Source organism: Plecotus auritus, assembly GCF_963455305.1.
Source record: "Plecotus auritus genome assembly, chromosome: 8".
Lineage (NCBI taxonomy): Eukaryota > Metazoa > Chordata > Mammalia > Chiroptera > Vespertilionidae > Plecotus > Plecotus auritus.
In genome coordinates this window covers 21,809,361-21,823,156 of record NC_137782.1, presented here as the reverse complement: position 1 = coordinate 21,823,156, position 13,796 = coordinate 21,809,361, and the positions used below count along the sequence as shown (strand labels likewise).

The 13,796-nt window shown below is 45.4% G+C and overlaps 1 long non-coding RNA gene across 1 annotated transcript in view; it reads right to left on the bottom strand.

Moving 5' to 3' along the window:
* LOC308257435 overlaps positions 1-13,796 on the bottom strand; it is a 147,513-nt gene that overhangs the window by 49,910 nt on the left and 83,807 nt on the right. The window contains exon 2 of the long non-coding RNA XR_013961584.1: positions 1,628-1,818. This is a non-coding gene — a long non-coding RNA (uncharacterized lncRNA). The remainder of the gene's footprint in view (positions 1-1,627; positions 1,819-13,796) is intronic.

Below are 13,796 nucleotides of genomic sequence, written 5' to 3'. Positions count from 1 at the left end.
TCTCAGAGAATGATCCAGGGACCACTGGCATCAGAATCACCAGGAAAGTTATACACACGCTGAGTCCCATATTCCAAGGAAGACCTACCACATCAGGATCTCTGGGGATGGGCCTGGGAAATGTATTTTTAAAAAGTCCCCTAGAGGTTCTTATGCGTATAGTGAAGCACACAGAAGGCTACACAAGGAAATCCAGGTGGCAAGTGAACATGCCCTGATTTTGCCCCTCAAGCTTCAGGCTGCAGGACCTCAGGTCTTAGATGCACCAACAAGGGCTGATACCCAGAATAGCCTCCACCCCTTCAGAATAAGTCCAATAATTCCCAAGCCCCCAGATTCCCCGTGGATATGCCAGCCCTGGTTTACTGTGTGCAGAGGTGGCTAGGTCTCCTGAGCGGAGTGGGCAGGTTTTGGTGGTGGCATCTGCCAGGAGGAGTGGGTAATAGGCCTGATTTATGACACTCAGCATGGGACCTGGCTGCTGAGCTCAATCACTGTGGCTCCCCATGGTGGGGTTCATGCGCTGTAACGGGCCTGGAAATTGGAGAGGAATTTACCTCCCGCTGCCAAACATTATATAACAATCAAGGGAAACAAGCAGAGGCAGGAGGGGCCTCCTGGCTGGCACTGGCAGCCTGGCAGCTAAGGAAGTCGGGCTGGGAACTATCTGCTGGGGCTCTCAAGCCCTCAGCCACACTCCTATGGGAGTGAGTTTCAGGGTGGCCCAGCCAGAGTTGGCATCAGAGCCTGCTAAGGTACAAGCAGCAGCCCAGCAACTTTCTAAAAGGGATAGAAAAGACACAGGATCTGTGGGGAGGTTGCTGCTATCTAAACCCGTGACCCAGACCCTAATGGTCCAGCACTTATACACCATGTGTCAATCAATGACTGGCTGATTTGCAACTGGGAATAATTCAAATAGGACCTGAAAGTTGACATCTACAACATGAGAGAGCAAGGAACAAAATGCAGATGGGACCAGATCAGCACAGGCCTCAAGGGTCAAGCGGCCTGGGCAGTCACTTGAATATGGAAAGGGCCTCTCTTGCCTCTAGACCAGTGGTCGGCAAACTGTGGCTTGCGAGCCACATGCGGCTCTTTGGCCCCTTGAGTGTGGCTCTTCCACAAAATACCACGGCCTAGGCGAGTCTATTTTGAAGAAGTGGCGTTAGAAGAAGTTTAAGTTTAAAAAATTTGGCTCTCAAAAGAAATTTCAATCGTTGTACTGTTGATATTTGGCTCTGTTGACTAATGAGTTTGCCAATCACTGCTCTAGACCAACTGCCTCCCTAGAAGTAACCATAGGAGTGGAATTCGTGGCAGCTGATTTTGATCTATTAGAGCTGATGAATTCACAAGGAACATGAGTTCGTATTCATTTATTAAAGCAGACCCAGTAGGTGGCCCAGTTAGCAACTTTGGGAGGTACTGGCTTGCCATCCCAGGTACATCAGAGGGTAATTCAAGTTCATCCTGACAAGATGGCTGGGCCTCAGAGTCACTCTCCCACCCTGAAGGAACCACCAAGACAAAATTCCAAGTACCACAGCTACCCGCTGACTGTATCACTAACAAAGTGTGCTGGCCTAGAAATCTGCCAATTATTTTTCAATAAAGGAAATCTTACCATGAAATCTTACATGGAAGTTCGAGGCATTTATCAGCAGTGAAATTAATGATTCTTCCTCAGTTGCTTGTCATCCTGACAACACGTGTGCTCCTTGAGGGCAGGTAGCATGTCTGTGTCTTTCACAGATGTGTCACTGATACCCAGAAGAGCATCTCGCAGGTAGTGGATGTGATAAATATTTATTCTGTCTGGAAAAGAAAGAGATTGGCTCATGCAGTGCCTTTAAGGCATCAAACATTAACTGACCACCTACTATGTGACAGGGCTTGCAGTCAGTGCTCAGGAAATAATGATGAACAAACCTATCATGGCTTGCCCCTATTTGCTCAAAGTCTAGTAGAAAAGGAACATGATAGATGCAAATTTACAACTGAGGTCTGTGCTAGCAAACAGAGGTACATGGGGTTGTGAATATATAACAGGAGAACTGATCTAGTCAGAGGAAGGTCAGGGAAGGCCTCCTGGAGAAGGTGTTATTTTAGGTTGGACCCAAAGGAAAAATAGTACTTAACTAGGTAGTTGGGACAGGGAAGGATGGAACACCATGTGCAAACCCCCCAACAGGAGTATGACCTCTGGCCCAATCTTTCAACCATAGCATCTTTACATTTCGTCGGTTTTAAACATTGGCCTTCCAAGATAACATTCTTTAGAAAAAAAAAGTGTTTGGCAGCTAAAACATAAATGCTGGGAGTCTAGACAACCAAATGACCTTAAAGGGCCCTACCAGTTCTTAATATTCTCTATGGACAGACTCAGAGGAGTGGAGCAATGCCTGTATGCAGGGGCCAGGATCAGAAGTCAGGGGTCAGAGGTGACTGAACAGACCCACAGCTCTGAGTGGTGAGCCGTGGCTAATGAAAAAACAATGTTCATTTGTTGGAGTGAGGGGAGATATTCTTCTGCATTCTAGACACATAATTCTGGTCATTTCCAAATGAATTAAACATCTTAAAGTGGATTCTCAGAAGTAGGCATCCATTCACCTTTACAACTTATAAAACACAATCTGTTAATTCCATTTCATATAATCATTCATTCATCAAATATTCCCTGAGAATATATTTTCAGACATGCTCTTGGTGAAGCCTATAATACAGAGATAAACAGGACATGGTCTCAGCCCTCATGGAAATCAAAATTGTACACACTTAACAATATTTAACCTTCAGCCAGGCACTGAACAAGACAGGTTATATGCATCATCTCCTGAAATTCTTTCAACAAGTTAATGAGGTAAGTACTGGCCCCATTTCAGACTTGAAAAATCAATTTCAAAGGGGTTAAGCAACAGGTTCAAGATGACACAGCTAGTTGGTAGGGGAACCAGAATCCAAATTCCAGTCCAACTAATGGACTCAGAGCCTGCCTTCATGATCACCACAGTCTGATACCTCAACTAAGGAAATAAGTAAAAGAAATAAAATCACAACAAATTAGAAGGAGCTATAGGTAAAAGTTTATTTGATTTTAATCTGAGAAGGATTTATAAAGTGTAACCAAAAAGAATAAGAAGATTGATAGCAATACCTACATAAAACTTCAAATTTTCTACTTGTCAAAAACACCATATAAAATTTGAAAGAAATGAGAAAGAGCAAGAGAAATAATAATAACTCAACAAAAGGTACAATTCTTTTTTTTAATCTTTATTTTTGAATTATTATAGATGTCCTCTTTTCTCCTCCTATTGACTTTCTCCACCCCACTCCTGCCCCCCCACCCACCCGGGCCTTCACCGCACCATTGTCTGCGTCCATAGGTTTTGCCTATCTATACTAATAAAGGGTAATATGCTAATTAGACTGGGAGACCTTCCGGGAGATCTTCCGGACGTCCTTCCAGACAAAGCCATGGTGGCAGGGCCGAGGCAGAGGCAGTTAGGGGCAATCAGGCCAGGAGGGGAAGGCAGTTGGGGTCAAGCAGGCCAGCAGTGGGGGGCAGTTGGGGATGATCAGGTCAGCGGGGACGGGTGGGCAATTGGGGGCGATCAGGCCAGCGGGGAAGGGACAGTTGGGGGCGAGCAGGCCAGCAGGGGGGGCAGTTGGGGGTGATCAGGCCAGCAAGGGGGGGGGGGGGGCAGATGGAGGCAAGAAGGCCAGCAGGCAGAGTGGTTAGGGGCGATCAGGAAGGCAGGCAGGTGAGCGGTTAGGAGCCAGTGTTCCCGGATTGCAAGAGGGATGTCCGACTGCCGGTTTAGGCCCAATACCCCAGGGATCAGGCCTAAACTGGCAGTCAGATATCCCCTGAGGGGTCCCAGATTGGAGAGGGTACAGGCCAGGCTGAGGGACACCCCCACCCCATGCACAAATTTCGTGCACCGGGCCACTAGTATACATATAAGTCTTTTAGTTAATCTCTTCCCGCCCCACCCCTCCCCCTCTCCTCCCTCTTCAGTCTGTTCCATGCCTCCATGTCTCTAGATCTATTTTGTTTGTCAATTTGTTTTGTTCGTTAGATTCCATATATAAGTGAGATCATGCATACTTGCCTTTCTCTGACTGGCTTATTTTGCTTAGCATAATACTCTCCATGTCCCTCCATGCTGTCTCAAAAGGTAAGAGATCCTTCTTGACAATTCTCAAAAGGGAAGAAATAAAAATGACCAATAGGCACACCTAAAATTACTATAAAAGTATTAGTAATCCAAAAAGTCAATCATTAAAGAAAAGTGGTATAGCCTGTTTTTTAACTAGGAAATTGGCAAAGATTAAAAAGACTAAAATAATCCTAGCTTGATGAATGTACTGTGACATGAACATGTGCATATACTAGATCAGTGTCTAGTAGCACTTGACAATTTGAATTAAGAACCTTTAAAAATATGATAACCTTCCACTCAATAATTTTAGTTTAGAAATGTATCAGAGATGCAGACAAAGATGTATACACTAAGATGTTCACCGCATCATTATTTATAGTATGGAGAAACTATAAATCAATGTAAAGTCCAACAATAGGTGGACAGTTAAATCATTCTTGGTGTTTCCAGATGATAAGGTAATATGCAGCCATTAAGAAACATATCTTTGAAGAGCCTTTAGTAACATGAGTCACTTATTTATTTATCTAACTAGAAGGAAACATACTAGAAATGTACATGAAATGTATTAAACACTACAAAGGCTAATCTTGTGGGAGTGTTTTTCTTTTCTTTTCACACCTGTTTCTATTTTTCTGCAATTTATCTGCCTTCCTTTTTCAGTAACAAGTTCTTGGGTATTTTTTATTTTTAAATGAGCATACACAAAACTTACCTCTTCATTTTCTTTGCTCAAACCTGCTTCTCTGCTTTAATGTCCTTTTGCAGTTGACAAAACACCTGAGTCACCTCCGACTGCTCCCTTCTTATTTAATCTGTCTCCACCTCATTATTTCTACCATTTCCTTACTTCACTTTGGTGCTTGTGGCCTTGTGCCTAGCCTGTAGCATTAGCCTCTTAACAGATATCCTGGTTTCCACCTTCCAACCCCATTCCTGAACTCTCCTCAAATTCATTTTACATTCCGCTGCCAGATTAATCCCCCTGCAGCAAAGATAATATCCTGTTATTGCCTTGCCCCAAACCTTCAGTGACTCTCTAGTTCCAAAGAATAAAAGCCCAAAGTCCTTTTCCTGGACCTTAAAAACAGAAGCTCCAGCCGAAACCGGTTTGGCTCAGTGGATAGAGCGTCGGCCTGCGGACTGAAGGGTCCTGGGTTCGATTCCGGTCAAGGGCATGTACCTTGGTTGCGGGCACATCCCCAGTGGGAGGTGTGCAGGAGGCAGCTGATCGATGTTTCTCTCTCATCGATGTTTCTGGCTTTCTATCCCTCTCCCTTCCTTTCTGTGAAATATCAATAAAATATATTTAAAAAAAACAAAACAAAAAAAAACAAAAAAAAACAGAAGCTCCAAAGAAGGAGAGCTGATGTATAATTCTCATGGTCTCAATGTTGTATACAGAATTCTTTGGCTAAACTAAAATCACTGCTCATTTTTATAATGGTGTTGAATTGCTTTGTTCCTGGACTTAATCTTTCCTTCCATCCTTATCTACCATGCAACACTCCACCCAAACTACTCTTTCTCCACGCTCTTCATGTGACCAGATCCAGCACACAGTAGGTCAGAGTCAAGGCTATGGGCGGTGCAGGTGTTGTCAGACCTAGAGACAAGCTGGCACCCCATGACCCTGGCCTCACAGAGTCTCTCTTCCACTATAACTTTGTGATAGTCTCTTATTTAAAGGATGGTGAAGGGGCTATGACCTGGAAAAAAAAAAATCAATGACTCTCCGCTAATAAAGGTTCTTATGCGGTAAATGTGCTCTTGGGAAGCCAGCTCCTGCCCTTCTCCACTGCGCTGGCCTGATGCCCCGGAGTAATTTACTCTGCGGTAACATGATGGAGCCTCCACCATGGAAGGGAATTAAATAAAAATGCAATAAAAGAGGACAAAATCAATCTGCTTACAGTTTTGTTTAATAAAAATTCATGAAGGATGGGCAGGCAGGCCCATAAGCAATGTACCAGTTCTGCCAGAGGCTGGCTGGGGAAGGAAGCTCACTGCTCAGGCTTCAGGCAAGGGCAGGGGCTCAGCTGACATCCACCAGCTGAGCTTTCCTCCCACCCATAAGTGCTGCAGGCTCTGGTCCTGCTGCCAGGGGATGGGCCCAGCCTGCCTCCCTGAAAGAGAGCACAACAGCTGAGGCCATGTGCATGGAAGAATTCCCAAAGCTAAAGAAAGATAAGAGATTTTTTGTATGAGGTTCTTTTCCCTGGAAACCAAGAAGTGATGTGTTCTGGAATGACAGGGACTCTCAGACATGACCAAGCTTTATTTTCTCTCCTTTTCTATTTTGGTGAGAATACTTACCATGAGATCTACCCACTTAACAAAAAAATTTAAGTGTGCAATATAGTATTGTTAAGTACAGACCTCCAAAACTTATTCACCCTGCGTGACTGAAATTTTATACCCACTGAGCAACAACTCTCCATTCTCTCCTCCCCTAGGCCCTGGCGATCACCACTCTACTATATCTATGATTTTGATAACCGCTATAAGTGGAATTATGTAGTATTTGTCCTTCTGTGTCTGGCTTATTTCATGTAGCATAGTGTCCTTGAGATTCATCCATGTTGTACAATATGTCAGGATGTCCTTTTTTCAAAGCTGAATGATAGTCCACTGTATGTATATACCACATTGTCTTTATCATTCATCTGTTGATGGACGTTTGGGTTGTTTCCTTATCATGGCTATTATGAATAGCTCTGCAATAAACACGGGAGTGCATATATCTCTTCGAGAGCCTGATTTCAATTCTTTTAGATAAATAGCCAGAAATATAATTGCTGAATCATATGGTAGTTCTATTTTTAATTTCTTGAACAACTGTCATGCCATTTCCCATAGCAGCTGTACCATTTTGCATTCCCATCATTCACATTCTCGCCAACATTTATTGTCTTTTGGTTTTTTTTTATAATAGCCATCTTAACAAGTCTGAGGTGATATCTCATTGTGGTTTTAATTAACATTTTTCTCATGATTAATAATGCTGAGCAACTTTTCTTATACCTTTTGGCCATTGTATGCCTTCTTTGGAAAAAAAAATATCTACTCAAGTTCTTTTCCCATTTTTAAATCAGGTTACTTGGGGTGTTTTTGTTTGTTTTGCTATTGAGTTATAGGATTTCCTTAATTTAGGATATTAACCCTTTATCCGACATTTGGTTTGCAAGTATTTTCTCCCATTTAAAACAGTATGGTACTGAAGTAAACATATAGACTATGGTAGTGGAAGAAAGAGAGGATGGATTTTGGTGATCAATAGGCTATCTCTATCCAAGTAGAAATGAAGGTGCTAATAGCTCTAAATTGACATCTGATTACAGCTATTGCCACTCAGATAATACATATTGGTTCTAGTTTTCAAAATAGTTTTTGTTTCATTTTAAAATGTCCAAGTTGGTTCTGCTTTAAAGTAATTTTAAAAGAAAAACACATAACAATAGCTAGATATAAAAACATAAAATTATTTGTAACTTAAATAAATCAGAGAAATCTTATTTACTAGTATTGAGGGCCATTCATTTTCCCATGGGCTCGCTTAATGGAAGAGTCAGAATGTCACCCAGATCTGACTGACTCATAGTCCATGCCCTCCACCCAGTGAGAGGATTCAGGGAGAAGTTGGCATTTGTGCTAGAATATCTGTTGATCAGCAGAATACATGATCCTAACTTGGCAATGAAAAGATGAAAATTTGGCAACATGTGTTGAATGAATGGAATAGAAAACTACTAATGAAAGGAGCAAGTGTGTAAGTGAGGATCCAGACCACAGAAGGGGCAAACAGATTGGGAAATTATACAGTGGGGAGATTCTGTAGTTGCCAATTAGGTTTTTGGAAGAGAAGAAAATTGAAACAAGAAAGAAAGATCAATAATTTTCATTTTCAAGACTGGGTGACACTTTGCAGCAGAAAGAGTGAGGCAGGAAGCTGGAACTGGTGTGAGAAGAAAGACATTGGGTTCAGTTGAGACATGTTGGGTCTGATGTACTGGCAGGAACCACATTGGAAATCTCTGCAGAAAGCTGGATGTATGGAAGGGGAGTGCCAAGGAGCTCTCACAGGATCCTTTATAGAAGCAAGAAGCAGAATTTGGGAGCCATGTGCAGAGGTGATGAGGGCAGCTGAGGTGATCAAGAGAAATAGGAGAGAGCTACAGGAGCACAGACATTTGGGTTGTGCCAATGGCAAAAAAGAAGAGCCCACGAAGGTGGAGAAGGAGAGAGGGGGAGGTAGGAGAGTGGTGCCTCATGGCATCAGAGGGCACAGAAACCAGAGAAGAAGACACCTGGGAAGAAGGAGGAGGAGACCTAGGTAGTTCCTACCTCCAGAAAGTCAGAGAGAGAGAGAAAGAGAGAGAGAGGACATGGCCTCATTAAAGCCCAAAGAACATTTAAAGGGGTGTTTCAGGTGCCCAGCTGAAGCCAAAACCTAGAAAGGCTTCCAGGGGAAAGTGAGAGGACATCAGCCCCTAAGAACAGGAATGCAAGGGAGTGAGCAAGGGTTTCCGGAGGGGGATCTACAGGTGATGAAGAGTGGGCCAGCAGAATGGGAGGGAGGCCAGGTGGCTTGGAGAGGGTGGCGTGAGAAGGTCCCCTGGGGAGAGGGAGGAAGAAGGCTGAATGTCTGGGTGCTGATTGGGACAGGCTGGGCAAAGAGCATTCTCTCAGTCACACTCGATGGTTTGTTTGTTTCTCCATCAATGTCCAGCTGACCTGTCTTTGACAGGAGGATGATGCTCTAGAGCAGGAGTGGGGAACCTTTTTTCTGCCAAGGGCCATTTGGATATTTATAACATCATTTGAGGACCATACAAAATTATCAACTTAAAAATTAGCCTATGTTTGGTCAAACATTTAATTAACTCGCCCCTAATGCCTTGGCAGGACCAGACCAAATGATACCGTGGGCCTTATATGGCCTGCGGGCCGGACATTTCCCACCCCTGCTCTAGTGAGAACGGCAATCCCTGCCCTGCATTACCTGCAGCTCTGCATTTACCTGCAGCTCTGCATTTACCCTCAGCACTGCTTTTACCTACAGCTCTGCATTTACCCTCAGCACTGCTTTTACCTACAGCTCTGCATTTACCCTCAGCACTGCATTTACCTGTAGCTCTGCATTTAACTGAAGCTCTGCATTTACCTGAAGCTCTGCATTTACCTGTAGCTCTGCATTTACTCTCAGCTCTGCATTTACCTGCAGCTCTGCATTTACCCTCAGCACTTCTTTTACCTGCAGCTCTGCATTTACCTGCAGCTCTGCATTTACCCTCAGCACTGCTTTTACCTACAGCACTGCATTTACCCTCAGCACTGCATTTACCTGTAGCCCTGCATTTACCTGAAGCTCTGCATTTACCCTCAGTTCTGCATTTACTCTCAGCACTGCTTTTACCTGCAGCTCTGCATTTACCTGCAGCTCTGCATTTACCCTCAGCACTGCTTTTACCTGCAGCTCTGCATTTACCCTCAGCACTGCTTTTACCTACAGCACTGCATTTACCCTCAGCACTGCATTTACCTGTAGCCCTGCATTTACCTGAAGCTCTGCATTTACCCTCAGCTCTGCATTTACTCTCAGCACTGCTTTTACCTGCAGCTCTGCATTTACCTGCAGCTCTGCATTTACCCTCAGCACTGCTTTTACCTGCAGCTCTGCATTTACCCTCAGCACTGCTTTTACCTACAGCACTGCATTTACCCTCAGCACTGCATTTACCTGTAGCCCTGCATTTACCTGAAGCTCTGCATTTACCCTCAGCTCTGCATTTACTCTCAGCACTGCTTTTACCTGCAGCTCTGCATTTACCTGCAGCTCTGCATTTACCCTCAGCACTGCTTTTACCTGCAGCTCTGCATTTACCCTCAGCTCTGTATTTACCTGAAGCTCTGCATTTACCTGCAGCTCTGCATTTACCCTCAGCACTGCTTTTACCTGCAGCTCTGCATTTACCTGCAGCTCTGCATTTACCCTCAGCACTGCTTTTACCTACAGCACTGCATTTACCCTCAGCACTGCATTTACCTGTAGCCCTGCATTTACCTGAAGCTCTGCATTTACCCTCAGCTCTGCATTTACTCTCAGCACTGCTTTTACCTGCAGCTCTGCATTTACCTGCAGCTCTGCATTTACCCTCAGCACTGCTTTTACCTGCAGCTCTGCATTTACCCTCAGCACTGCTTTTACCTACAGCACTGCATTTACCCTCAGCACTGCATTTACCTGTAGCCCTGCATTTACCTGAAGCTCTGCATTTACTCTCAGCACTGCTTTTACCTGCAGCTCTGCATTTACCTGCAGCTCTGCATTTACCCTCAGCACTGCTTTTACCTGCAGCTCTGCATTTACCCTCAGCACTGCTTTTACCTACAGCACTGCATTTACCCTCAGCACTGCATTTACCTGTAGCCCTGCATTTACCTGAAGCTCTGCATTTACCCTCAGCTCTGCATTTACTCTCAGCACTGCTTTTACCTGCAGCTCTGCATTTACCTGCAGCTCTGCATTTACCCTCAGCACTGCTTTTACCTGCAGCTCTGCATTTACCCTCAGCACTGTGTTTACCCACAGCTCTGCATTTATCTGCAGCACTGCATTAACCTGAAGCACTGTATTTATCCTCGGCACTGCACTTACCCAGAGAAAGGGACACCCTTGTTTACTTCACCGAATGGGCCATGTGGGCCAGCAGCAGCCCAAGCTTCTTCCCTTGCCCCAAGCCTGAGAAGGGCAGTAATTCATGAATCAGGGCACCCCAGTCCTCAGAAATCCCCCCACTGGATAGCACTTTCCCTGCCCAGATTTCATGCTCAGCTGTTCCCTCTCTGACAATAACTGTTCTGCTCTCTCAAACTTTAGAATGATCTGGAATCCTCAGTAAAACACCAATTTCCGGTTCAGTAGAGCTTGGGGTGAGCACAAGAATTTGCATTTTTAACTCATTCCCAGCTGATGATGATGCTGGTCCAGGGGCCACACATGGAAGAGCTGCTCTCTCAGCTCCTCATCCTGGCTCAGCAAGAGGATGAAACCCTCAAGGGCAGCCTCAGGGCCCTGGGCAGCCTCTGCGTTTAATCAATACATATCGATTTTAGTGAATGGGAGCAGTGAAGGGTAGATTGTTGATTGACTCTAGGATTCCATGAACAACTGGCTGCTTTATATCCAGACCTATTAAGTTAATGGGAAACTCAAGGGCGCAGGCAGTGTAAAATGTGGCAGGGAGTCTTCAGTGATGAACTCCGGAGAACCTCCTTCCAAACAGTCAGAAATAATAAAAATAATCAGGGTAGCCACCATTTATTAAGCATTTGCGCTGAGCCAGGATCTGAGATGAACTCCATATGCAACTGTCCCAACAGGGCTATGAAGTGGGGACAGTCACATGTGAAGATAAACCAATCTGAGCCCAAGGTCCCATGAGCCATGGGAAACCCTGGACCTCAGACCCATAACCATTTGTCTTCAGACCCCACAAGCTTCACCACCACCCCCTTCTGCCTCCCCAAAGATTGAAAAAGTTGGAAATCGAATGTAGGTATACTCTGGAGAATGGCAGTCCCAGCCTAGGGAGAAAATCCATTTGTGGAATCAAACAGCCTGATTCCTGAACCTCAGCCTGCCATTTACTGAGTGCATGAACTTGGGCAAGGCCTTCACCCTCAGTGCCTCAGTTCCCTGAACTATGAAATGGGTATGATAACTCTAACCCTTGGATGTTATTGGATTAAATGAGAATGTATATAAAGCATTTGGCACAGTCTAGCTCTTAGTAAAGTTTGAATAATGTTGCTACCTCTTGAAATGGGTACCTTCCTCTTCAGGTATTATATATATATATGGCTAATATGCTAAGTGTCCCTCCGCCCATCCGACTGGTCACTATGACACACACTGACCAGCTGCAGTGACTTGGCAGCAGTGGTTCTCAGGTGACGCACCCCAAAACCAGAGAGGAGGGAGCCTGATCCCTTGCGGGGCCATACGATTCCACCTTCAGCTATGGATTATGTTGTTGCTGGGGCACTGTTGGCCCCGAATCTGGTTTACTGCACACTTGCATTTGCATTCCACGCCCTGCATGACAGCAACTTTGCAGAGTGCCCTCTCACACTCTGGGACATCTCAGGGAATGTCATAGAGCCAGTTCAGCCCAATCCCCGCAGGCCAGGCTGAGGGACCTCACCTGCAGGAGGGACCCTGCACCCTCCTCAGACACCAGGGCGGGACCGCAGGAGGTTGGCTCCAGAGCATGTCTGGCCCAACTCGCCCAGTCCCATCCCGCTGGCCACCTTCTAATTAATTTCCTTTCAAAGTGCACAAATCCATGCATCGGGTCACTAGTGTATTTAGAAATGCTGTCTTGGGGTGCAAGAGGGAGGGGAGTGGGAAAGCAGACACAGAAAACTTTTCATAGAGAGGTTGTTGCTACAGTTCAAGTAGGGCCTAAGCTCAGCAGGGGTAGATAATAAGCTGGTTTATGACCGCACAGACCCACACACTTATAGAATCCACTCAATGCCAGGTACCATGTCACTGGAAGCAGGAAGGGCTGGCTGCCCTGGAAACCCTCATTCAGGGAGAGGCCATGCCTAGTTTGAACACCCAAAGGCAGAAGTTGTAACTAGAGGCTGCCACACTTAGCTCTGCAACTCCAATCTGCTGGGAGGTTCACCCTCCAGAAGCCCTCTGCCTAGTTCTCCTCAGGCCACCCTGAGGAAAAGAACTTGGGGGTTCCTCCCAAGTGACCTGAAAGGCAAGCCAACACAGTGGGTGCTGGGTGGGAAGGCACTCTAGCATCCAGAATCACAGCTCCAGCACTGACCAGCAATAACCTTCACTTCTGAGAGCCTCAGTTTCCTCATCTGTAAAATGGAGATCATAGATATGGTACCTGTCTCCAAGCTTGCCATGTGATGCACGTTGAGCCTTTAACACAGCACTTGTCACAAAACAATCTCTTATAAGCATTAGCTGCTATTTACTAGTATTATTGTTGTTAAGTTTACACATATGAGATCTTAGATAAGATTTAAAAAACTGAGCTCATCCTCATAAAATTGTTTCAAAAATAAAATGAGATAATGTATGTCAAGTACCTAGCATACAGTAAGCACTCAATAAATGCTGCGTGATTTTTACTGGAGGCACAGAGGCCCCACAACTAGAGTGATCACTGACAGTTCCATGTCCTAGAGATTCTGCTGTCCCAGGTAAACTGGGACAGCTGGTCACCTGCCAACAGCCTGCTGGCTGGGGGCCTTCCTTACTTCCCCAGGCAGTACAGGGAGAATTTCCAACCTGTGTCAACCTCTGAAAGCTAGGAAAACTCTGGGCTGCCTAAGAGGCCCCAGGATTCCAGGGTCAGGGTCCTGAGGGTGGAGGGGCTCAGCAAGGCTCAGAGAGCCCCAGAGACAAAGTCCAGGCCCTCCACGTTCAGACTCCTGGTTGACAGACCCAGGCCAGACTGCTAACAGAGGGGCAGGACCAAAGGGAAATGGAAATGGTCCCCAACGGTCCTGCTGGAATCAGAGAAGGGAAGGAACTATGTTCCCTGAGATGAATAAAGCAGAGAGAGGAAGCCCAGGGCGGAAGGAGCAGCC